This window comes from Miscanthus floridulus, chromosome 16, assembly GCF_019320115.1.
Source record: "Miscanthus floridulus cultivar M001 chromosome 16, ASM1932011v1, whole genome shotgun sequence".
Lineage (NCBI taxonomy): Eukaryota > Viridiplantae > Streptophyta > Magnoliopsida > Poales > Poaceae > Miscanthus > Miscanthus floridulus.
In genome coordinates, this window is record NC_089595.1 from 105,842,935 (window position 1) to 105,865,831 (window position 22,897).

The following is a 22,897-nucleotide window of genomic DNA, read 5'->3' on the forward strand; positions in this document are numbered from 1 at the left end:
GCTGACGCCACGTCGCGTCCAACCGCAGCAGCAGCAGGCGCCGTTTCACCTCCCCGAAAAAGCCGCCTCAAAAGACGCACCTGCCGTTGTTAGCCGTAGGGAGAGAGATAGCCCCCACCCGATTCCTTTCAGGCAAAGGAACTGGGCACCGAGCCCGCTACGGTCTAGGGGTTCGAAGGCTGGGCCCTTAGGGGTTTCGACAGCCGCCCTAGGGCAACAGAGTCAGGGGCGACTACGGGCGAGCCTATGCAAGGCCGAGGCCCAAGCAAGCGAAATGCTTGGGACGCCATGTGTTGCGTCCGAGACCGGCAGGGAGGTCTCCGAATGGGATCCCACCGTAGGGAGGCACCGAGCCACCGAGGCCCAGCGAACGGCCTCGGCACCCACTAGAGAAACCCTCCGGTACTCTTGGAGCGTGTCTCCGGACCGCTAGCCGACCCCCAGCGAATGGGGTACGGGCCTCCACTCGGACTCACCCGATAATAGCTCACCGGAAATGCCATCGCTCGCGCCCACCGAGGGTAGCGTGGCACATTCCACCCCTCCTTCCGAGCGAAAAGGAAGCGTGAGGGTCGAATAAAAAGTCAGGAGAATCCCTGACGGCCCTCCTGCTCCGCGCAGAGGCTAAGGGACTCTTCCTTGCAAAACATTGCCGAGGCCCAGCGACTTGGGCTCGCACATGAGGGGGCTCGGCAAAACAAACCCTCCTTCCGAGCGAAAATGAAGCGCGAGGGTCATTCAAAAAGCCAGAAGAACTCCTGACGGCCCTCTTGCTCCGTACAGAGGCTAGGGAGCTCCTTCTGCAAAAGACGCCGAGACCCCGCGACCTAGGCTCGCACCTGAGGGGGGCTCGGCAGACAGACCCTCACGCGCGAGGGGCGAACCAAAAGCCAGGGGGACCTCTGACCGCTCTCTCACTCCGTGCGAGAGACTCGGGGGCTCCTCCTGCAACTTTGCCGAGACCCAGTGGCTCAGGCTCGCACACGAGTGGGCTCGGCAAACAGCCCCCCCGTCCGAGCGAAAAGGACGTGCGGGGGACGGACAAAAAAGTCGGGAGGACCCCTGACCGCCCTCTCGCTCCGTGCGGAGGCTCGGGGGCTCTTCCTGCACCCAAGATAAAGACAAGCGACCCGAGCCCGTTACGGTCTAGGTGTTCGAAGGCTGGGCCCCCAGGGGTTTCAACAGCTGCCCCAGGGCAAAAGAGTCAGGGACGACTACGGGCGAGCCTGTACGAGCGCGCCCCGTGTCGTGTCCGAGACCGGCAGGGAGGTCTCCGAATGGGATCCCACCGTAGGGAGGCACCGAGCCACCGAGGCCCAGCGAATGGCCTCGGCACCCACTAGAGAAACCCGCCGGTATTCTTGGAGCGCGTCTCCGGACCGCTAGCCGACCCCCAGCGAACGGGGTACGGGCCTCCACTCGGACTTACCCGATAACAGCTCACCGAAAATGCCGTTGCTCGCGCCCACCGAGGGTAGCACGGCATCCTCCACCCCTCCTTCCGAGCGAAAAGGAAGCATGAGGGTCGTACAAAGAGCCGGGGGAACCCCTGACGGCCCTCTCGCTCCAGGCGGAGGCTAAGGGGCTCTTTCCGCAGCATCGTCGAGACCCGACGATCCGAACTCACACCCACGGGCCCGGCAAACACAATAAAAACCCCTCACTCAAAAGAGAAAAAAGCCCCTGGAGAAGTGAAATCACTCCTCCAGGGTCTCGGGGGCTACACCCGGCGGGTGCGCTCGCGCGCACCCACCGAAACCTTGAGTACAAAACGTCATCCCGGCAGGAACTATCAAGAGCCAATTCTCATCAGAACCTCAGGGGGAGTGCCTCCACTCCCCCCAAGGCTCGAGGGCTACTGTCGGATACCGTGAGAAGGGGTACCCTAAGCGAGAACCAAAAAACGACTGCTTAGACTTCGTAAAGACCGAAACCAGCTAAACACCACTGGCCTCGGCCGATTCTCCGACTCGCCCGAGGCCCCCTCACCGCTGACCTCGGGCGATCCCCCACCGAAGGCCTCGGCCGACCCCCTCCTGTCGCAGGCCTCGGCCGGGCCGCCGACCCTCCATCTCGCGCGAGGCGGGCTCGGCAGCACTCTGCTGCCTCTTCCTTCACCCATTCCTCTGACAAAACGTCGTGTCGCATTAACTCAGCCAACTGCTGCCCCTGACGTCGGCCGCATGCTCGACACAGTACAGCGGAATGGCCGACGGGAGAGGGATATCTGGGAGCTCGAGACCCGATCCCTTGGGAAATCGGTGTTCCTGCGAAGGGAGAGGGATATCTGGGACCAGCTCCGGCGGTAGAAGGGCCTGCTCGCCGATGCCTAGGGGCTTTTGTCGGCGCGGAGTGCGGAAGTGGAGGACCTCCGCCTTCGTTGTGCTGACATTCAGGCCGAGTTGGCCACGGCTAAAGAGCAGTCTGCCCCTCTGGTGGCGAAGATCAAGGAACTGGAGGAGGAGCGAGACGCCTCTAGGTCTCGGGCCCAAGAGGCGACGGCCTCTGCCAAGGCCATAGCCGGGCAGCTGGGTGCGAAGCAGAGCGAGCATCAGCTGACGAAAGTCACCTTGGCAGAGGCTACCAAGGCGGCCGAGGCCTCTCGGGTCGAGGCCTTAGACTGGAAGAGCAAGGCCGAGGGTAAGTTCCGCTGAACCGTGCTCCTTGTTCTTTTTGTCCTGGTTCGCGTTTGACTCCTGACCCCTTGTTGCGATGTAGATCTAGAGAAAGAAGCCTCCCAGGCGGCTAAGGCCTCCGTCACAGCGCAAGCGGCGCTGGATGTTGAGGTCTGGGAGCACGAGGCGCTGCGCAGCGCTGGCCGTACCGCCTGCGAGGCCCTGGACGTCGAGGGAGTCCAATCAACCAGCTCCCTTGGGAGCCGCCTGATTGCGTTGAGCGGCCACGTCCACGAGAGGCTCTGGGAGGCGTTGCACATGGGCGTCAAGCGCGCCCTGGCCGTCGTCTCCTCGCACTACGCCATCAACCTCGAGGCTGTTAGCGACGGCTACGTGTTGCCAGAAGATGACGAGGAGGCTGATGCAGAGGTCGTGAAGCTGTTGGAGGCAGCCGAGGCACCTGGCACAGCGCTGGCCAGTCTATTTGAAGAAGAGGTGGTCCCTCCCGCGCCGACTGCCGACCCTTGAGCTTTGACCTGGGCCAAAAGGAGCCATGTAACCGGATTGAGTTAGTTGCCATACCGTGATGTTTTTGTGGCCGTCGAGGCCTTTAAAGTATTTGCGTATGTGGGTCTTTTAACCGTTTCTTGTTTTACTTCGAGCCTGTGCCCTCTGTCTCGATCTTGGGAACCCGTAAAGAAATTCCTCGGAACCTTAAGCCATCCTTTGGCGAAGGGTGGTGAGGGAGCTGCCGTAGCCCAGAGGCGTAGGCCATTCTCACAACTCGACCGGCCCTTTGGCCTCGAGACAAGCTTTTGGTCTTTGGGTTTCTTGTGAAGGTCCCGTCGGAGCGCGAGAGAGTTTGGCGTAGAAATTTTTTGAAAGACCATTAACAAACGGTGTTCGGGACTTAGGGGGTTCCCCCTTTTTAGCCCCCGAGGGAGGCTCGGCTTTGCAGAGGCAGGGCCGAGTCTCCCTTATAGCGCTATTGTGGCGTCGAGCCCCTATTGATAGACAAGCTCTCTGTACAGAACTTCCTCGGAGCCTACGCTGTCCTTTGGGTGAAAAGGTGGTGCGGGAGCTACCGTAGCCCGGAGGCGTAGGCCGTTCTCACGGCTCGGCCGGCCTTTTCACCTTTGAGATGATCGTATGGTCCTTAGGTTCTATACAATCGACTTGTCTATAAGGGGGTTCCTCGAAAGATTATAACAACTAAGAACGCTTCTTTATTGTTTTTCGAGAAACAATGTAAACAACGTTTGGAAATTTAAGGGTAGAAACGACGTAGCTGTTCTATGTTCCAAGCGTTGGTGAAGATTTCGCCCTTCTTGTTGGCTAACTTGTAGGTCCCGGGCTTCAGCACTTGAGCGACGATGTACGGCCCTTCCCAGGGTGGGGTCAGCTTGTGGCGACCCTTGTTGCTCTGCCTCAGTCTCAGCACCAGGTCGCCCACCTTCAGGTCTCGGCTTTGGACGCGCCGGGCTTGGTAGCGTCGTAGGGCTTGCTGGTACCTGGCCGAGTGTAGCAGCGCGACGTCTCGGGCTTCCTCCAGTTGGTCGAGGGCGTCTTCGCGGGCAGTGCGGTTGCTTTGTTCGTTGTAGGCATGTAGTCTCGGGGAACCGTATTCCAGGTCGGTGGGGAGGATGGCCTCGGCCCCATAGACCAAGAAGAACGGTGTAAATCCCGTGGCTCGGCTCGGTGTATTCCTCAGGCTCCAAATGACCGATGGGAGTTCGGCAAGACATTTCTTGCCGAATTTCTTCAACCGGTTGTGTATCCTTGGTTTGAGACCTTGTAGGATCATGCCGTTCGCACGTTCTACTTGGCCGTTTGTCCTGGGATGTCCTACGGCCAACCAGGCCACACGGATGTGGCGGTCGTCGCAGAATGTCAGGAACTTGTGGTCGGTGAATTGCGTCCCATTGTCGGTGATGATGGTATTTGGGATTCTGAACCTGTGGATGATATCCATAAAGAACAGCACCGCTTGCTCGGATTTGATCTTAGTGATCGGACGAGCCTCGATCCATTTGGAGAATTTGTCGACGGCTACCAGCAGATGGGTATAGCCCCCGGGTGCCTTCTGCAGAGGCCCAACCATGTCCAGCCCCCACACAGCGAATAGCCATGTGATGGGGATGGTTTGGAGGGCTTGGGCTGGGAGGTGCGTCTGTCGAGCGTAGTACTGGCATCCCTCGCAGGAGCGTACTAGCTTCGTGGCGTCGGCCACTGCTGTTGGCCAATAGAAACCTTGGCGGAAGGCGTTACCCATGAGCGCCCGAGGCACCACGTGGTGCCCGCAGACTCCCGCGTGCAAGTCCCAAAGTAGGGATTGGCCAGCCTCGGTGGTGATGCATCGTTGGAGAATACCAGATGGGCTACGCCTATACAACTCGTCGTTGCAGAGGACGTAAGTCTTGGCTCGTCGCGCAAGCCATCGGGCCTCGGCTCTGTCCGCAGGAAGCTCTCCTCGAACGAGGTGATCAAGGAAAGGGACTCGCCAGTCCGTTCCTTGGTCGGCCTTGGGAGGCTCTGCGTCAATCGCCATGGCCTCGGGCTTGGCTGGCGGGGTCTCGGTGGTAGAGGGGGCCTCGGGCCCTACGGTGGGCTTGGCCGATGGGCCCTCTTCTGTCGCCGAGGCGTAGTCGACGGATGGCTTGTGGAGGTCTCTGGTGAAGACGTTCGGGGGGACCGGGGTCCGCGCTGACGCCATCTTTGCCAGTTCGTCTGCGGCCTCGTTGAACTTTCGCACAACGTGGTTGAGTTCGAGACCATCGAACTTGTTCTCTAGGCGACGTACTATCGTGCAGTACGCCTTCATTTTGGGGTCATGGCAGCTTGACTCTTTCATCACCTAATCGATGACGAGCTGCGAATCACCCCGTACGTCGAGACGTCGCACTCCAAGTTCGATGGCGATTTGCAGGCCGTTGACGAGGGCCTCGTATTCGGCCACATTGTTGGAGGCGGCGAAGTGAAGCCGGATCATGTAGCGCATGTGTACTCCGAGGGGCGAGACTAGGAGCAGGCCTGCGCCAGCCCCAGTCTTCATCAGAGACCCGTCGAAGTACATGGTCCAGCATTCTGATTGGATCTGAACGGGTGGCAGCTGTGTGTCGGTCCACTCGGCTACAAAGTCGGCCATGACCTGTGATTTGATCGCTTTCCGAGGCGCGAAAGACAAGGTTTCCCCCCATGAGTTCGACAGCCCACTTGGCTATTCTACCCGAGGCCTCCCGGTTTTGGATTATCTCTCCCAGAGGAAAAGACGACACCACAGTCACCGGGTGGGACTCGAAGTAGTGACGCAGCTTGCGTCGAGCCAAGACTACGGTGTAAACCAGCTTCTGGATGTGGGGGTAACGCGTCTTAGTCTCGGAGAGCACTTCGCTGATGAAGTAGACAGGTCGTTGGACAGGTAGAGCATGTCCCTTCTCCTACCTCTCGACTACTACGGCCGTGCTGACCACTTGGGTCGTCGCGGTGACGTAGAGTAAGAGGTGCTCGCCCTTGGTGGGCGGAACCAGGACGGGGGGGTTGGTGAGCAGTGCTTTGAGCCTGGCGAGGGCTTCCTCGGCCTCGGTGGTCCAAGAGAAGCGCTCGGACTTTCTCAAGAGGCGGTACAGGGGCAGGCCTTTTTCGCCGAGGCGCGAGATGAAGCGGCTTAGGGCCGCAAGGCATCCCATGACCCTCTGCACCCCTTTGAGGTGTCGGATCGGGCCCATGTTGGTCACGGCCGAGACCTTCTCCGGGTTGGCCTCAATTCCACGTTCCGAGACTATGAATCCCAAGAGCATGCCTCGGGGAACCCCGAAGACACACTTCTCGGGGTTGAGCTTGATGCCCTTCTCTCTGAGACATGTGAAGGCAACCTCCAAGTCGCCGACGAGATCACCGGCCTTCCTGGACTTGACTACGATGTCATCCACGTAGGCCTCGACGGTTCGCCCGATGTGTTCACCAAAGACTTGGATCATGCACCGCTGGTAAGTAGCCCCTGCGTTTCTGAGGCCAAACGGCATGGTTACGTAGCAGTACATGCCGAATGGAGTGATGAAAGAAGTCGCGAGCTGGTCGGACTCTTTCATCTTGATTTGGTGGTAACCGGAATACGCATCAAGGAAGGAGAGGGTTTCGCATCCTGTAGTGGAGTCGACAATTTGGTCAATTCGTGGTAGTGGGAATGGGACCTTCGGGCACGCTTTATTTAGACCAGTGTAGTCCACGCACATCCTCCACTTGCCACTTTTCTTCCTGACTAATACGGGGTTAGCCAACCACTCTAGATGGAATACTTCCTTGATGAACCCAGCGGCCATGAGCTTCTGCACTTCTTCGCCGATGGCCCTGTGCTTTTCCTCGTCAAACCGGCGTAGGCGCTGCTTTGCCGGCCTGGAGCCCACCCGGATATCTAAGGCGTGCTCGGCGACCTCCCTTGGTATGCCCGGCATGTCCGAGGGACTCCACGCGAACATATCGACGTTCGCACGGAGAAAGTCGACGAGCACAGCCTCCTATTTGCTGTCGAGGGTGGCGCTGATCTTCAGTCCTCGGCCGTTGGGGATGGTGGGATCGACGGGGACGAGCTTGACGTCCTCCGTGGGCTCGAAGGTCCTGACGCACCGCTTGGCGTCGAGAACCTCGCTACCAAGCTGGTCGAGATCGGCGATGAGGGTCTCGGCCTCCACGATGGCCTCGGTGTACTTGATGCACTCGACGTCGCAGTCGTATGCATGTTCGTACGTGGACTCGACGGTGATGATGCCGTTGGGGCCTGGCATCTTGAGCTTGAGGTAGGTGTAGTTGGGGACCGCCATGAACTTGGCGTAGCACGGGCGCCCCAAGATGGCGTGGTAAGCCCCCTTGAATCCAACCACCTCAAAGGTGAGGACCTCCTTGCGGTAGTTGGAGGGGGTGCCAAAGCAGACGGGTAAGTCGATGCGCCCGAGGGGTCGTGTGTGCTTTCCTAGCACGATGTCGTGGAAGGGCGCGGAACCGCCTCGGAGTCGTGACTGGTCGAGCTCCAGGAGCTTTAGAGTGTTTACGTAGAGGATGTTGAGGCCGCTGCCTCCGTCCATGAGCACTTTGGTGAGCCGGGTGTTGCCGACGATCGGGTCGACGACAAGCGGGTACTGCCCGGGGTTTGGAACATAATCGGGGTGGTCATCCCGATCAAAGGTGATTGCCTCTCGAGACCAGTCAAGGTACCGGGGGGTGGCCACCTTGACCGAGAAGACCTCCCGGCGTTCCCTCTTTCGCTGGCGCGCCATGAGGCGTGCCGAGGGTCCGCCAAAGATCATGAAGGTGTTGCGTACCTCGGGGATCCCATCATCTTTATCGCCGTCCCTCTCGCCGGCGCCCCTTTTCCTGGCGTCATCATCGTCGGGGAGCCCAAGCCTGGCGTAGTAACGCCGGAGCATGGTGCATTCCTCGAGGGCATGCTTCACTGGACCTTGATGGTAAGGACAGGGCTTCTTCAGCATGTCGTCAAATAGCCTGGGGCCCCGGGGGCCTCGGGGATTCCTGTGATCTGCTGTGGCGACATGGCCGGTCTCGAGGACCTCCTGCTTCCCTGGGCGACCCTTCTTCTTTCTCTTGGGGACACGGGTGGGCGAGGCCTCGGGGGCCTCGTCCTTCTGCTTCCCCTTGGCGTCGTTGTTGGGGAAGATGGCCCCAACCGCCTCTTCGCCCGAGGCGAAGTTGGTGGCGATGTCAAGGAGTGCGGCCGCTGTGGTTGGTACGTTCCGGCCTAATTCTCGGACCAGGTCTCGGCAGGAGGTGCCAGAGAGGAATGCTTGGACGATTTCCGAGTCACCGACGCGGGGCAACTCGGTGCATTTCTTGGAGAAGCGCCGGATGAAATCTCGAAGAGATTCGTCCGGCTTCTGGCGGCAACCTTTGAGGTCCTAGGAGTTCCCGGGGCGCACGTAGGTGCCCTAGAAATTCCTGACGAAGACCCTCACCAAGTCGCGCCAGTCGTGGATCTGTGCCGAGGGAAGGTGTTCGAGCCAGGCTCACGCTGAGTCTGACAAGAACAAAGGGAGGTTGCGGATGATGAGCAGGTCATCGTCCACACCACCTAGCTGACAAGCCAGGCGATAATCGGCTAGCCATAGCTCGGGGTGCGTCTCGCCGCTGTACTTTGTGAGGTTGGTAGGTTGCCGGAACCGGGCTGGGAAGTGAGCGTTGCGGATGGCTCTACTAAAGACCCGAGGGCCAGGTGGCTCGGGAGAAGGACTGCGGTCTTCTTCGCTGTCGTAGCGACCGCCTCGGTGTGGGTGGTAGCCCCGGGCGGCTCTGTCATCGTGGCGCCGTCGCCTGCCAACTACCTCGTGGTCGCCTTGTACCTCGCGTTGGTGTCCAGGTCGGTCACGCACCGAGAGGGCCCTGTTGACCGTCGGCGCGCGAGCAGGCTCAAGACGGACCGAGGCATCCTGGCCCTGGCGAGGTCACGCCGTGGGTTGCTCCAAAGTGCCTCCGCGCCGGCGGGAGGCGGAACTTTCGGCCTACTGCACCGCTGCGGTCTCGAGGAGGTCGCGGAGCTCTCCGCGGACCCGTCGCCCCTCGGTGGTGGAGGGCTCGGGCATTGCTCGGACCAGCATCGCAGCCGCTGTGACATTCTGGCTAGCGCGATTAAAGATTGGGGGTGGCTCATCCCCCTCGTTGTCGTTGATGCGGTGATGGATGTCGCGGGCCCTCCGTTGGGCTCCTCCGCCCTCACCGCGCTCTTGCTGCTCCTGCTTGAGAGCGTCCCGTAGCTGTTGCAGAAGGAGTCGGTCTTGTTCGACCTTGGCTTGAAGCTCGCGGAGCTGCTCCAGGTCTGGGCGTCGATGCTCCACGCGGACGGGATTCTCGTTCCGTGCTGTCGGGGCTTCGAGACATGGAGGTGTGGCATCGCCCGCCCCTGCCCGGGGCGGGGAATGGTTGCCTGTCCTCTCTTCCTCTTCGCCTGCCCTTGGCATCCCGAGCCCAACGTGGAAGCACTCACGGGATGGATCGTAAGTCCCTTCGTCGTCGGAGTCGGAATAGCCGAGGCAGTAGTCGCTTGCGGCCAGGAATTGGCGCAAAGCCCCAGGGTTGTGGAGTTCGGAGAAATCCACCCCGGGCCATGCCTCGTCCTCGTCCGAGGAGTCGGAGTGGGTGCTCAGGTCGAGAGCGAAGCGCTGGCGGCGTTCCGAGGGGTGCTCGTGAGCGGCAGTGTAAGCGTAGGCATAAGAGGCGGCGGCATTTCTCAACCCAAAGGGGTATGGGGACGGCGCCGTCTCCAGATTCTGCCCCGCCGGGGTCGGCTCTTCAGGGGGTGGTGGAGCGGAGCTGGACGACTGGGCATCGCCGCGAGCCACCGACGATTTTCCTTTGTCCACGCTCAGGCCAGACAGGTCCCCAGCTAGAGACCCCGTACCAATAGCTGGTCGTAGGATATCGGCGGGGAGTGGCGTGCCGCCCCGGGTTCGCGTAGCGTCGGGGTCGCCTTGCTCGCGTCGTGCCTGGCGAGCGCGGCGAGAGCGGCCGCCCAGACGTCGCCTGCGCCTGGGCTGCCGGGGCGTGACTTCATCGTCGGATGGTGGGGCTCGAGGAGTGAGGAGCACCATGTCGTACTCATGCCCTAGAGACACGAACTCTAGGCTCCCGAACCAAACTACGGTGCCAAGACGCAATGGTCGTATGGGGTCAGCCATCCGAGTCCTGCTGGGACGACGAAAACGACACGCAGCGTCCCCTACCTGGCGCGCCAACTGTCGGTGTTTTGGAACCGGGGGGTCCTCAACCAACGAGTAAATTTGTGCTGCGTGCTCCCGAACCGAATGGTGATGCAAAGAGACACAAGGTTTATACTGGTTCAGGCAATCGAGGCCCTACGTCCAGTCTGAGAGATCGATCTTGTATTCCTTGCACCGGAGTGCTCGTAGTAGGGGGTTACAAGCTAGGTGAGAGAGGGAGCTAGCCCCAGGTCTCGGCGGAGGTGGTGCGGGCTGCTTGAGGCGTTGTCCTCAAGCAGCGTAGAAGTGTGTGGTTCTATCGGTGTGTTCGTCTTTCTGCTCGTTGCCCTTTTTTCCTCCCCCTAGAAATGGCCCCGGTCCCTCCCTTTTATACTCTAAGGAAGAACCAGGAACGTACATATGTTGCTACATAACGCTCTATATCTATAAATAGGGGTGGCGTGTCCGAGCCCTGTAGCCGGCCACTGTCGTGGTATGGTCGATGGAGTGGCCCCGTCCTTGTCGTGTAGAAGTGACGCGCCCCGTCCTTGTCGTGCAGAAGTGGCGCGCCGGTCATACTTGGTCTTGTGCGTCGTGGGGCTCCAGTACAGCTTGAGGCAGGACATGGCGGGCGACGTGCTGGTCATCGTGCGATGACGTCGTAGGGAGCCGTGGCTCTGCAGATGCCGAGGCCGAGCCATCGTGGGGGGCTCGGCGGACATGGATCCTCAGGCTACCGAGCCCCTGAAGCAAACTGCCGAGGCCTTGGAGGGAATTATTGGTCCTGGGTACTGATTTCGAGGCCACAGTATCCCAGACGTGGCTCCCCACGCTGCGTTGTTCTCGGAGCAGGAGTTGGCAGCACAGTGAGGCATGGGCGTCAACCATGTGCATAGTGGTTGGCACAGTGGCGGGTAACCCCTGCCCAGTCCTGCCTCCTGTCCCGTCGGCCATTCCGCTGTACTGTGCCGAGCATGCGGCCGACGTCAGGGGCAGCGGTTGGCTGAGTTAATGCGACACGACGTTTTGTCAGAGGGACGGGTGAAGGAAGAGGCAGCAGAGTGCTGCCGAGCCCGCCTCGCGCGAGACGGAGGGTCGGCGGCCCGGCCGAGGCCTGCAACGAGAGGGGGTCGGCCGAGGCCTTCGGTGGGGGATCGCCCGAGGTCAGCGGCGAGGGGGCCTCGGGCGAGTCGGAGAATCGGCCGAGGCCAGCGGTGTTTAGCTGGTTTCGATCTTTACGAAGTCAAAGCAGTCGTTTTTTTGGTTCTTGCTTATGGTACCCCTTCTCACGGTATCCGACAGTACCGTTCATAAGACAATTGAACATGCTATAGCTGTATAGGGTAAACAATGAATACAAAGGCTTTTGCCATTTAAAGGTTGAATAACATTTGGCAATGTCAAATCTCGCGAGAACTTCGAGAAGTTCCTAATGTCTCAACTTTCATAATAGCAGTATTATAGAATTCTTTCCACAAAAGAATGATTAATAGAACTTTCCATGTCTTAGAATACATATATAAACTAAAGTATACACCGTGTATATTACTTTTGAAATTAGTTTTTACAGCCCCTGCACAAAGGACAGCAGAATGTAAGCGGCTACTAACTTCCAATTTCAGGTAACATAAATAAAAATTAGTTGCTCAGTGATATTATCATGATTGGGAATTTGAGAGACAAATAAGACAGCAGAGCATGTAAAGGTGAGCCATACAGTGTGCACGTAAGAAATTTTACTGGGTACTTGTTTAGATTGCAAATTTTTGCAATTTGGATACTGTAGCACGTTTCATTTGTATTTGACAAACTTTGTCCGATCATGGATTAACTAGGCTCAAAAGATTCGTCTCGTGATTTACAACCAAACTATGTAATTAGTTATTTTTTTTATCTACATTTAATGCTCCATACATGTGTCCAAAAATTGATGTGATGGAAAGAGAGTGAAAAAACTTAGAATTTTGACAAACCTTGGCCTTGTTTAGATTGCATCAAAGTTTCAAGTTTTTTCACTCTATCTCCATCACATCAATTTTTGGACGCATGTATGGAGCATTGAATGTGGGTAAAAAAGTAACTAATTGCACAGTTTGATTGTAAATCACGAGACGAATCTTTTGAGCCTAGTTAGTCCATAATCGGACAAAGTTTGTCAAATACAAACGAAACGTGCTACAGTGTCCAGATTGCAAAAATTTACAATCTAAACAAGGCCCTTATCTGTTTGAAAGTCATTGAAGCAGGACTGCAGTAGTAAGCGGTGGGGAAGGATAGAGAGAATTGTAGATTAGCACGTTCTGGGCAGGAATTTCAGCGAACACAGTGATACAGTAGATAATTATGTGTGATAGAGGCGGCGCCAACGACCTCAAGTAGATCCTCGCTCGCATCATATCACGCTCGACTCTGCGTCGCTACGGGCCACCGCCGCGGGGATGCGCTGCCCATATGGCACTCGACTCTGCACCACCGCCGCCCCATCACCGGCTCACCGCAGGGGTATGCTAGCCTCCACGGTCGCGGCTAGCGCTCGTGCATACTACAAAAGCAGCCAGCGACCTGGTACCCCCAATTTCTCACTCCTTGTTGACACCTCCTCAGTCTTCACATTCTGCTCAACCTATCTCTGCGCCCGTAGCAAGGCGAAGACGACGAACCAGAGCCCCACAAGGAGGAGGACGGCGAGCCAGAGCCCCACAAGGAGGGGTGGCGACATCGATGCACGTGAGATGGAGAAAGAGGCAGCGACGTTGGAGTCGCATCTTGTGGAGTTGTGCTCGCTGTCGATGGCCTGGGTTGGCCGGAGCTCGCGAGGGACGCGACTGCGGCAAGAAAGAAAAGTCGCAAGGGCTGAACGACGAGCCCTCTCGAAACGTTACGACTTAGCAATCGAGGCCTGACCAACGGCCGGATGGGAACTCCACTTGGGATCTAACGGTGGTGAAAATAGGGTGACGTGGCCCAATAATATGCTGGAGCTTGAACTCTAGATTCGAAAGTAAGAGACGACGACCAACACACGCAATCTCTCATCAGTTTCGCCGGAGGTCTTGGACTCTTGGATGATCGGGTAGGTGAAATTTTTGCATTTCGGTCTCTTTTTAAAACATTTTTTTTATAAAAAGACCCCTGCTAAAACTTTTGCTACAAATAGACCATTTTTAAGCGTCTTAGGAAATCACGTCGAGGTATGAAGGTCGGCGTCGACTGACACGACGCCGAGTCCTTGCCACGTCACCGACGACTCCGGGGCTGGCGCATGGGGCCCAGTACGTCGGTGTCGTGTCAGCCAACGCCACAGGCCTAACTTCAGCGCGGTGGGGAGTCACGCCGAGCTCTTGGCACCATCCGGCGCGCGGCCCAGGCGGCCCAACAACGCTTCGTGGGCCAAGAGGTCGGCGTGCGATCAGCTGACGCCGAGACGCTAACCTCGGCGCGGCTCGACTCAACGCCGAGGTTCGGTCAGTTGATGCCGCGCCGCGGCCCCCTTCTTCCTCCTCCCTCCATTCAGAACCAACAGGTGGCCATTTCCCACTCCCTCTCTCTTCCCACGAACCCTAAATCCTAAATCCAGCTCTTGGGAGGCCAAACCGAGGGTTTTGACGATTTGCCAAGGTACTCCTATTTCCCCTATTTCATTTCATCCATTTAGATTCGGTTGTTTGTGTTTTTTTTTGAACTTGGCATTATAGGTTTGGTTCATGTTCATGTCATTCGTGCAATGTATGGTGGTTCAAATGATTGAATGACCCAAATGTATGGTTGTTGTTGTATATGTTCTAGTTTATAATTATTGAGTTAAATTTTGTGTTTGTTGGGATTCAAATTTGCTTAGGGTTTGTAATGAAAAGCTTATTTGAGAGGTATGGTGATTTAGTGTTAGTAGCTTTACATTCGTTGCAAGGTACTTTGGATTGATTTTTTTTCTACGTAATGTTAGGATGCCAAGGCGTGGTAAAGCTCGTATTCCAAGATAATCCCAATGTTTATTCATTATTTGTGCAACAAATAGAAAATCCTAGGTTTAGATTTGGTTCTCCGTTAATATGACTAAATTCTTTCAATTGTAGCTATGGTCGTCAGAGGGTAAATCCCTACGACCTAAAGCCTCTCTCTAAAGGTGTTCGTCGACCCATGTGCTTTTGTGGTGATCCTTGCAAGGTAGACATATCTGAAGATGAGGAAACATATAGACAGAGGTACTGGATGTATCCCAATTATGCATGTGAACCTACAAAGCAACAGCGCCGTGCATCGATTGTGAGGAATTTTTATTGTGTGTTAATTAATTTTCTTGTGATATTAAGTATTGCTTATTTATTTGTTTTATAACAATTTGTTTTTCTTGCGGACCGTTCCACCACTGTGTGACTTTGAGCAGTGGATTGACACCGAGATCAAGGAGTCGGACAAGCAGCATCTAGAAGGCCTGAAGGAGTGGGATGCGGAGGTTAAGGAGATGTTTGAGCAGAGACGCAGACAGGAGGCTATAGAAAAGGAGCATAAGGAAGAGGAGGAAAGGAGGCGTGTTGCTACGTACAAGGCGGAGAGGGAGAAGAAGCTTGAGCATGTGCGCCGAGCGAAGGCAACGATGGAGGAGAATCCCGATGCCCAGAGGAAGAGAAAGTGACCTCGTTGCACTCAGTAGGTATTTGGTTTATTCATGAGCGATGTCGTGTAGCCCTAGACTTTTTTTACTATGTTGTAATGCACTCTGCTTTTATTTCAGATGAACTTATTTCCTGGACTTTTTTTATTATGTTGTAATGAACTATGTAATGCACTATGCTTTTATTTCAGATGGTCTTATGCCCTGTACTTCGTTAACTATCCTAGGACTGTAGTGCTACTGTTTGTATCACTGAAAAGGCTACTTGTGCTGTTGCAGTCACTGAAAGGGCTACAAGTACTGTTGCAGTCAATGAAAAGTCTATTTGAAAACTCACTGAAAAGCCTAGATTCGTTTACTGTTGTATCCGTATACGCAATGAATTAATATCAGAGTGATGTACTGCATTTAGATGAAGTGACAAAACACAGGTGTAGCCTTCTCCATCGCCACTGCCACCGCCGCCGTCAACTGGAGGATACTATGGTATATGGTCGGTTTTCCACACGTACACTTATTCTCATTGATCACTACTTTATGTTTTCGAGCACCCCGGTCTTCACCACCAATGTTAGTTCCACCACCCTCTAGAATCTTATATCCATGGTTGATCGGATCGAAACATGAACCCTTCTGTCGTTTAGACTTTTTCTTTGAGAAAGCTAGTTCCTGAGATGCTAAAAGTGGCTAAGCTTTGTCTGCTATCCATAGAGACCTCGCATGCTTCTTCCTCAAAACGAACCAAGCATTCAACTTGTAGAAGGTGAATGAGGCAATAGCAGTCACAGGCAGACCACGACAACCTCTTAGAAGGCTATTGAACATCTCTGAAGCCCCATCTCCAACCTCTAGTGTCAAATGCAAGTGACCATTTATCCTTCGACGCCATCAACTCGCTCAAGAATTGCCTGTCATCAACATTTGTGGCTAACTTCAGGGCATCTAGCTTGTCTTTGAATAATTAAACCTCTTGCTACCTACAAACCTCCTCAAATAATTTGAAGTTGTCCTTTGTGTGATCACGCCTTATAAGATTCTGAGCAATGTGTCTGGTGCACCACCGGTGATGTGTTTGGTCGTAACTAGGAATCTCTTGTTCTACGGCATTTAGAATGCCAGCATGCCTATCGGATATCACACAAACATCACGTCCTAGACCAATTACCACTTGTCTTACTAGCCTGAGAAACCAACACCAACTATCCGTGTCCTCCTTCCGAACAATCGTAAAGGCCAATGGCACAAGCTGGTCTTCTGCATCTGTCCCAATACAAATAAGCATTGTGCCTTTAAATTTCCCTATAAGAAAGGTCCCGTAAATTGAGACGACGGGCCTGCAATGCTTGAATGCTTCGATGCTCTGCCCGAACGCCCAAAAGGCCCTTCTAAATACCTGGCTACCATTCCTTGTTTCACCCTCCTTAGGTAAATACTCAAAGTGCATCCCAGGATTTACAGCCCTCATTGCATTCAACATAACAGGGAGGCGCTCATAAGCTTCTTCCCAATTTCCAAATATTATTTCCAGTGTACGTTGCTTTGCCCTCCATGCTTTTCCATACTTGACATAGTAATTGTACCGTTGGAAGATGATCTCAACCAACGCGGACACCGTAATGGTTGGCATATGCTTCACCACGGGGCATAACTGCCTTGCAATGAACCTAGAATTGAGCTGCAGATGGTTCTCTTCTGCCTCAGCAGTGGCACAAACATGTGGTTGCTTCATTGAGGTAATCTTCCATTTGCCTGCCTTCGTCTTCCTAGCACATACTCTCCAACCACACTGTTGTTCTTCACAAGCAACAGTGTACCTCTTCTCCTTGAATGAATTGATGACCCTAAAAGGTCGGTTGTGTATAATGGAGTACTCTTGCAACCATGTTTTCAACTCATCCATGTTAGCAAACAATATGCCCTTCCGTATGATGAGGCAACCGCTAACATCAGGCACTATTGTATCACTTGGCCCACCATCAGCTACTACCCTGTGACCATGGCTAAGGTCCTCGAAATCACCAACTAGTGGATCTCTCCAAGGCAAGACTCTAGACAATATCTCTATTTCCCTAAAATTGAGACGACCAACAGGACGATCGTCATCAGAGTCTTCGGCTATCTCCTCTACGAAGGATTCATCATCTCCAGCTATCTCCATGTCAAAATGGTTCGTAGCCCTAGCATCACCAAAGTCTTCTTCACCACTAAGATCATCTTCGTCGCTAAGCTCATCCTCAATTGAAAAGTCTCCGCTAGCGTCGTCCAAACCTTCTTCTGCATCACCAATTACATAATCATCATCCTCTTCATCACTATCATGATTGCCCTCACCATCGGCAACCGCATTCTCCTCCTCATCTCCACCGCCCTCAAACCAACCTCCATCATGCTCGAGCGATCCAAACACTTCACCACCACCGTAGCCTAGTTGTGTGACAAGTATTTCTTCTTCAGACAAAGGACCATAACCTATGTGAGCGGGGAAAGATGGGCATGCTTCGAAGTTATCATTTTCTAAGCCGGACTCCTTACTTACTACTAAATCTAAAGATCGCACTTCTGAGGCCAATACAACTGCTTTGTAATCATTCCATTCAGACTCGCTTGTAATTTTGAGCAACCGCTTGATCCGAGGACCCTTCGATGACCCAACATCTATGACACCTTCAAACTGAACATGCACGTCTCCTTCATTTCAGCCTAACTTAACCTTCACTCGCTCCACTAACTGGGTCAAAGATGGTGTTTCAGAAAAAAATCAACAACTCCTCACACATGTCCAGAAATTCCAAACTATCATCTCTTGTCCTAACAATACGGCCTCCATGATGCAACCTCACTAATTTATCCATCTACAGCCATCACACAACAAGTAGTGTCATATATCAATATATCATGCGAGTTTCAATCCAATAAGTAGAAACTAAAATATATCATTTCATCTTTTTCAACCCAACAATATAATCATTTCTAGTCATAAAAAATTGAAATCTAATAACCAACAAATAACTAAAATACATACTAACCCTAATGACCAACAAATAACTAACCCTAATCACACCTACAATAAACAAAGAACCCTAATGACCAAAATAACTAGAAACAAAACTAACCTAACATGTTCAGCACATAAAACAGTTAAACAACAATGCACTTAATCAACCTAAGCCATACATTTTGAAAATGCAAATACACATATACCAAAACACCATACCCCCATGATTCCACATGATTAGAGACAATGCAAGCACATCTACGCGGATAGATTGGAGGAGGGGAGGGACCATTACCTCGAGGAAGCTTCGGGAGACGAGATCCGGGCACCTAGGGTCGCATTTGGGGGTTAGGGTTTCGTGGGGGCCATGGGGGGAGACGAACAGAGAGCCGGCGCTTTCAGAATGGAGGGAGGAAGAAGAAGGGGGCCGCGACGCGGCTTTAAGAGTCCAGACCTCAGCGTTGAGTCGGGCCGCGCCGAGTCTGGTGGCTCGGCGTTAAGTGACCCCGCGCCGAGCTATTGGGCCACGAAGCGTTGTTGGGCCGCCTGGGCCGCACGCCGGATGGTGCCAATAGCTCGGCGTGTAGTCCCACCGCGCCGAGGTTGGGCCTGTGGCGTTGGCTGACACAACGCCAACGTGTCGGACCCCATGCGCCACCGTGTCGCCGTCGACCGAGGTCGTCCGTGACGTGGCAAGACCTCGGCGTCGTGTCAGTCGACGCCGACCCTCATACCTTGGTGTCATGTTCTAAGACGCCTAAAAATGGTCTATTTTCAGCAAACGTTTTGGCATAGGTCTTTTTATAAAAAATATTTTCAAAAGGGACCAAAATGCAAAAATTTCACCTTGGGTAGAGCCGTAGAGGCGTCGTAGTCGCGTCCTCCCTCCATCCATCGTATTGAAAGCGTCGTTTTGGAATTTTAATTTCTTGTTTGATTGTTCGTCTTATTCAAAATTTTTATATAAATATTATTTATTTTATTATGACTTATTTTATCATTAAAGGTACTTTAATAAAGATTTATTTATTTTATTATTTGTATGAAAAAATCGAATAAGACAAACGATTAAACAAGAAGTATGTCAAAAACAACACTTCACTTGGACGGTGGGATGTATGTAGAGGGCGAGATCTCCCCACCCCACACACACTGAATTTAATAGACTTTTTAGTGAAACTGAGTATATTTCTTGCAATTTCTATACACCTCTTGTGAATTTTTATAGATTTTTTTAGTGAAACTGAGCTGATTTTCTCCCTGAATGTTCCGCTGGGTTGAATCTGATGTATGTTTGCCGAGAACAAAAGACTCGCTTTGAGTGACGCCATCACATTTCTTGGCTGAGCTTTGTCTGCATGTGTCATGTGTCTTGCATCACTCGCTGATCGTTCTTTATAAAAGGACTCTACAGTCAAGAGTCCGTGCTCGAGATCCATTCCCCATATAAAGGCAAGATGCAAAATATATACTTTATGATACTTTAATTAGTACAAAAATAAACAGCATACATTTTGAACCGGAGGTGGAATTCAGGGGATGTTTGGATGTTGGCCACAAGTTGGCACACGCCTAACATTAGGCACGCCATGTTCGTTTTGGTAGCTGTTTAGTTAAGCACATTGGTATGGCTCGCCACTGCTCCAAAATCATCTCGCCACGGTTTGCCTCCATAAAAGTGTGGCGGATGTTTCTGCCGCCACACTGCACGTGGCGCACCACAGCCACCCCTGCGCAGCCGATACTTGCGGAGGAAGCTAGGTTCAGGCGCTGCCCCCCCCCCCCCCCCCCCCCCCCCCCCCCCCAAGCTGCAGCCAGAGAAGGTATTTCCTTTTTCTCCTTTCCATTGATTTTTCGCCACATCTTAATTATCAATCAAACACTCTAAATTTTGCCACAAATTATGGCTGGCCACAAGTGTGGCTTGTACCTAACCTTAAGTGTGGCTACTTGTGGCTCGGAACCAAACATGGCCAATATCTTATCGAGTCACGGTTAGTTCAACGTATCTTGAAACACAACTTTTAGTTGCTTGCTACCATATGTAATAGTGAATGTCACTTCTCGTTTCTAAACTCTATATTGTAACTTTCTGTGGAATAATGTTGTGGTACTTCTATCACGATAAAGTCAGTCCACTAGACGATGATAACCATTGGCCAAGATGTTTCTAATCATACATTTCAATCTATAGAAAGCTTGCGGCAAGCCCAAACTAATTTAGATCACCACAGTGGAGATATTTGCCGTATAAGGATAGAGGTTTATACATAGGTTATGTTAAAGGTTTTGGGTCTCATTCTGCACATTTGTTCGTTGAACTATGAGCTTGCTTTATTGCCAAGGCAGCTATTGTAATAACGAATAAAGAATGGCTAAAACATCACCCTGATTGTACAAGAGTATTATCTGAAATAATATTAAAATTCAGGCACATGATATATAGGAGAAGTGATTTTCATGACATACCTAATTAAAATCGTAATCTTTATTATAAATTTAGTTAAACTTAAAATAGTTTGATTTGACCAGATCTAGAAGTACAATCATTGTGGGATAAGGAGAGTATATACTTTGATCACTCACAATCCAATGCATCAACTCAGTGTCAGATCCGGTCCAACCTTGCCCACGTCTGACAAGAACTGGCCAAACGCCATGCGCGACGATCCACCATCCTTCCAGACCATGTCTGCGGCCTCTTTGTGCGCTGTCACACGAGCCCTAAGCAGCTCCCCCTCCTCAGACTCCATCACTAGCCTCACCTTGGCCTCCAGTTCTTCGGCCTTGACCAACCCATGCTGCCACCCGGCAAGTTCCACACCGATCCCGATCTCCTCCACCATGAGCACCTTATTCATCTTTTGCTCCGCATACAATGGCCAGCAGAGCATCGGCACGCCGGCCATGATCGCTTCCAACACAGAGTTCCACCCGCAGTGCGTTACGAACGCACCTGTTGCCTTATGACGGAGCACCTCCACCTGCGGCGCCCATAGCTTGACGACGAGGCCACGCCCTCTGGTCCTCTCCAAGAACCCTTCCGACAGGAGCGTGTGGAGGTCCGGGTCGGCCTTGTCGCCGAACTCGCTCTCGGGGTTGTCGCCGAGGGGAGCACGCACCACCCACAGGAAACGGTGGCCAGATCTCTCGACGCCGGTGGCGATCTCCTTAAGCTGCATCTCCGAGTGGTTGCCTAGGCTTCCAAAACACAGGAACACAACACTATGCTCTGGTTGCTCTTCGAGCCATTTGAGACACTCGTGCTTTTCTTTCGTCTCAGCAGCATCCTCGACAAGTGGCCCGACGCAATACACTGGAGGCACTGTGAGCCCATTTTCGGCAAGAAAATGCGGGTCCTTGAGGGCTACCACTGCCCGGGCCTCTAGCGATGCGAACGTGTTCACCAGAATGCCACCGGCCTCCAGATTCTTGCCCAGCGAGTTTGTCACCGCCCTGTATATATCAGTCTTGGGGTCCTCGAGCACTTCGCGAACGAGGTGAGAAGCCGGCATGGGTGGGACGCCATGGAAGTTGACAGTGGTGTCTCCTATCTCCTTGAAGCTCGGCTGGCCCTTCGCACGACGGGCCCAAGGGAGTTGGAGGCATACAGCGAGGGCGGAGGCGTTGGAGGCGAAGAAGCTGTAAGCCGGGATACCGAGCTCGTCCGTGACGTCGAGCGCGGTGTTGGAGAATGAGTCCAAGATCACTGCGTGGATTCTTCGCGGAGGGATGGAGCAGAGGAACTCACGGAGGTGCTCGTTGTAGCGCCCTATCATCTCGAAGTATCCGAGGAGCAAGTTGATGTCGTTGGTGACGGTGGGAGGATTGTGGATTCGAGGGAGCGTGTGGAAGGTGGCCGTCGGTTTGGAGGTGTTGGGGTTTAGTCCTACATCGTGTAGCGATGGTGGGGGAGCACAACATATAAGGCGGGGGCACCCCGATGTGTGACTAAAGGGAAGATTGTTGGGGTTTAGTCCCACATCATGTAGCGATGGTGGGGGAGCACAACATATAAGGCGGGAGAACCCCCACCTATTAGGCTAGTCTTTTGGGTTGGGAAGGCCCAATGCGCGCAGGCTCGTGGTAACGAGCCGGGCCGGCTGGGTTTAGTCCTACATCGTGTAGCGATGGTGGGGGAGCACAACATATAAGGCGGGAGAACCCCCACCTATTAGGCTAGTCTTTTGGGTTGAGTAAGGCCCAAAGGCCTTATATATTGTCAGCTCCGGTGGACCTGGGACCTATGGGAGCGCATGCTCGTAACGAGCCGGGCCGGCTGCAAGCCAGCTCCAAGATCAAGAACTCGGTGGTCACCACCGGTTCCAACAGGAGGATGCTACACGGTCGACTGCGGCGGCGAAGGCGATGTTGTGTTCCATGGTAGCCTCGATGAGCGCGACCACGACGTCGTAGCCTTCCTCCAGGAGGACGCCGGCGAGCTGCATCATGGGGATGAAGTGGCTGACGGCGAGGCCGGGGTAGAGAACCACGGTCTTCTTCATGGAGGCGCAAAAGACAAGCAGCCAAGATAAAATGCTTGCTGCGTATATTGTGTCTGATGAGGCTCTGAGCAATCGATATATATATAGTCTTCTGACGAAGATATATAGGAGACGAGTTTATTGTTTTGTTTCTGTATGCAACATTTACAGCTCCGTCCCACCAGGCCACTAGCTATCATAAAGTCCGATAGCGAAGTGTGAGCAACCTGTGGGCATGGCGTCTAGGTTAGCTGTCCGCTTGTGTCCTGTCTGTGCCTCTTGTCTTGGCATATTTGTATGGGGCCAAAATTAATTAGCTATCGTAAAGTCCGATAGCGAGGAGTGACCTAATTTTTTACAATTTATTCTTTTTAAAAAAAAAATAGGTTTAGCTCACTAAGAGACTTAAACTTATCTTTGGATCCTAAAATCAGCGTCAGTACTAATGACGTCGAGGTAACACGTCTCGACATCACGTATCTTAACACTGA

At 53.5% G+C, this 22,897-nt stretch overlaps 1 pseudogene; it reads right to left on the reverse strand.

Annotated features, from left to right (window-relative positions):
- Positions 1-20,314: 20,314 nt before the first annotated feature.
- LOC136511785 (anthocyanidin 5,3-O-glucosyltransferase-like) lies at positions 20,315-22,487 on the reverse strand (annotated as a pseudogene).
- Positions 22,488-22,897: the final 410 nt, after the last annotated feature.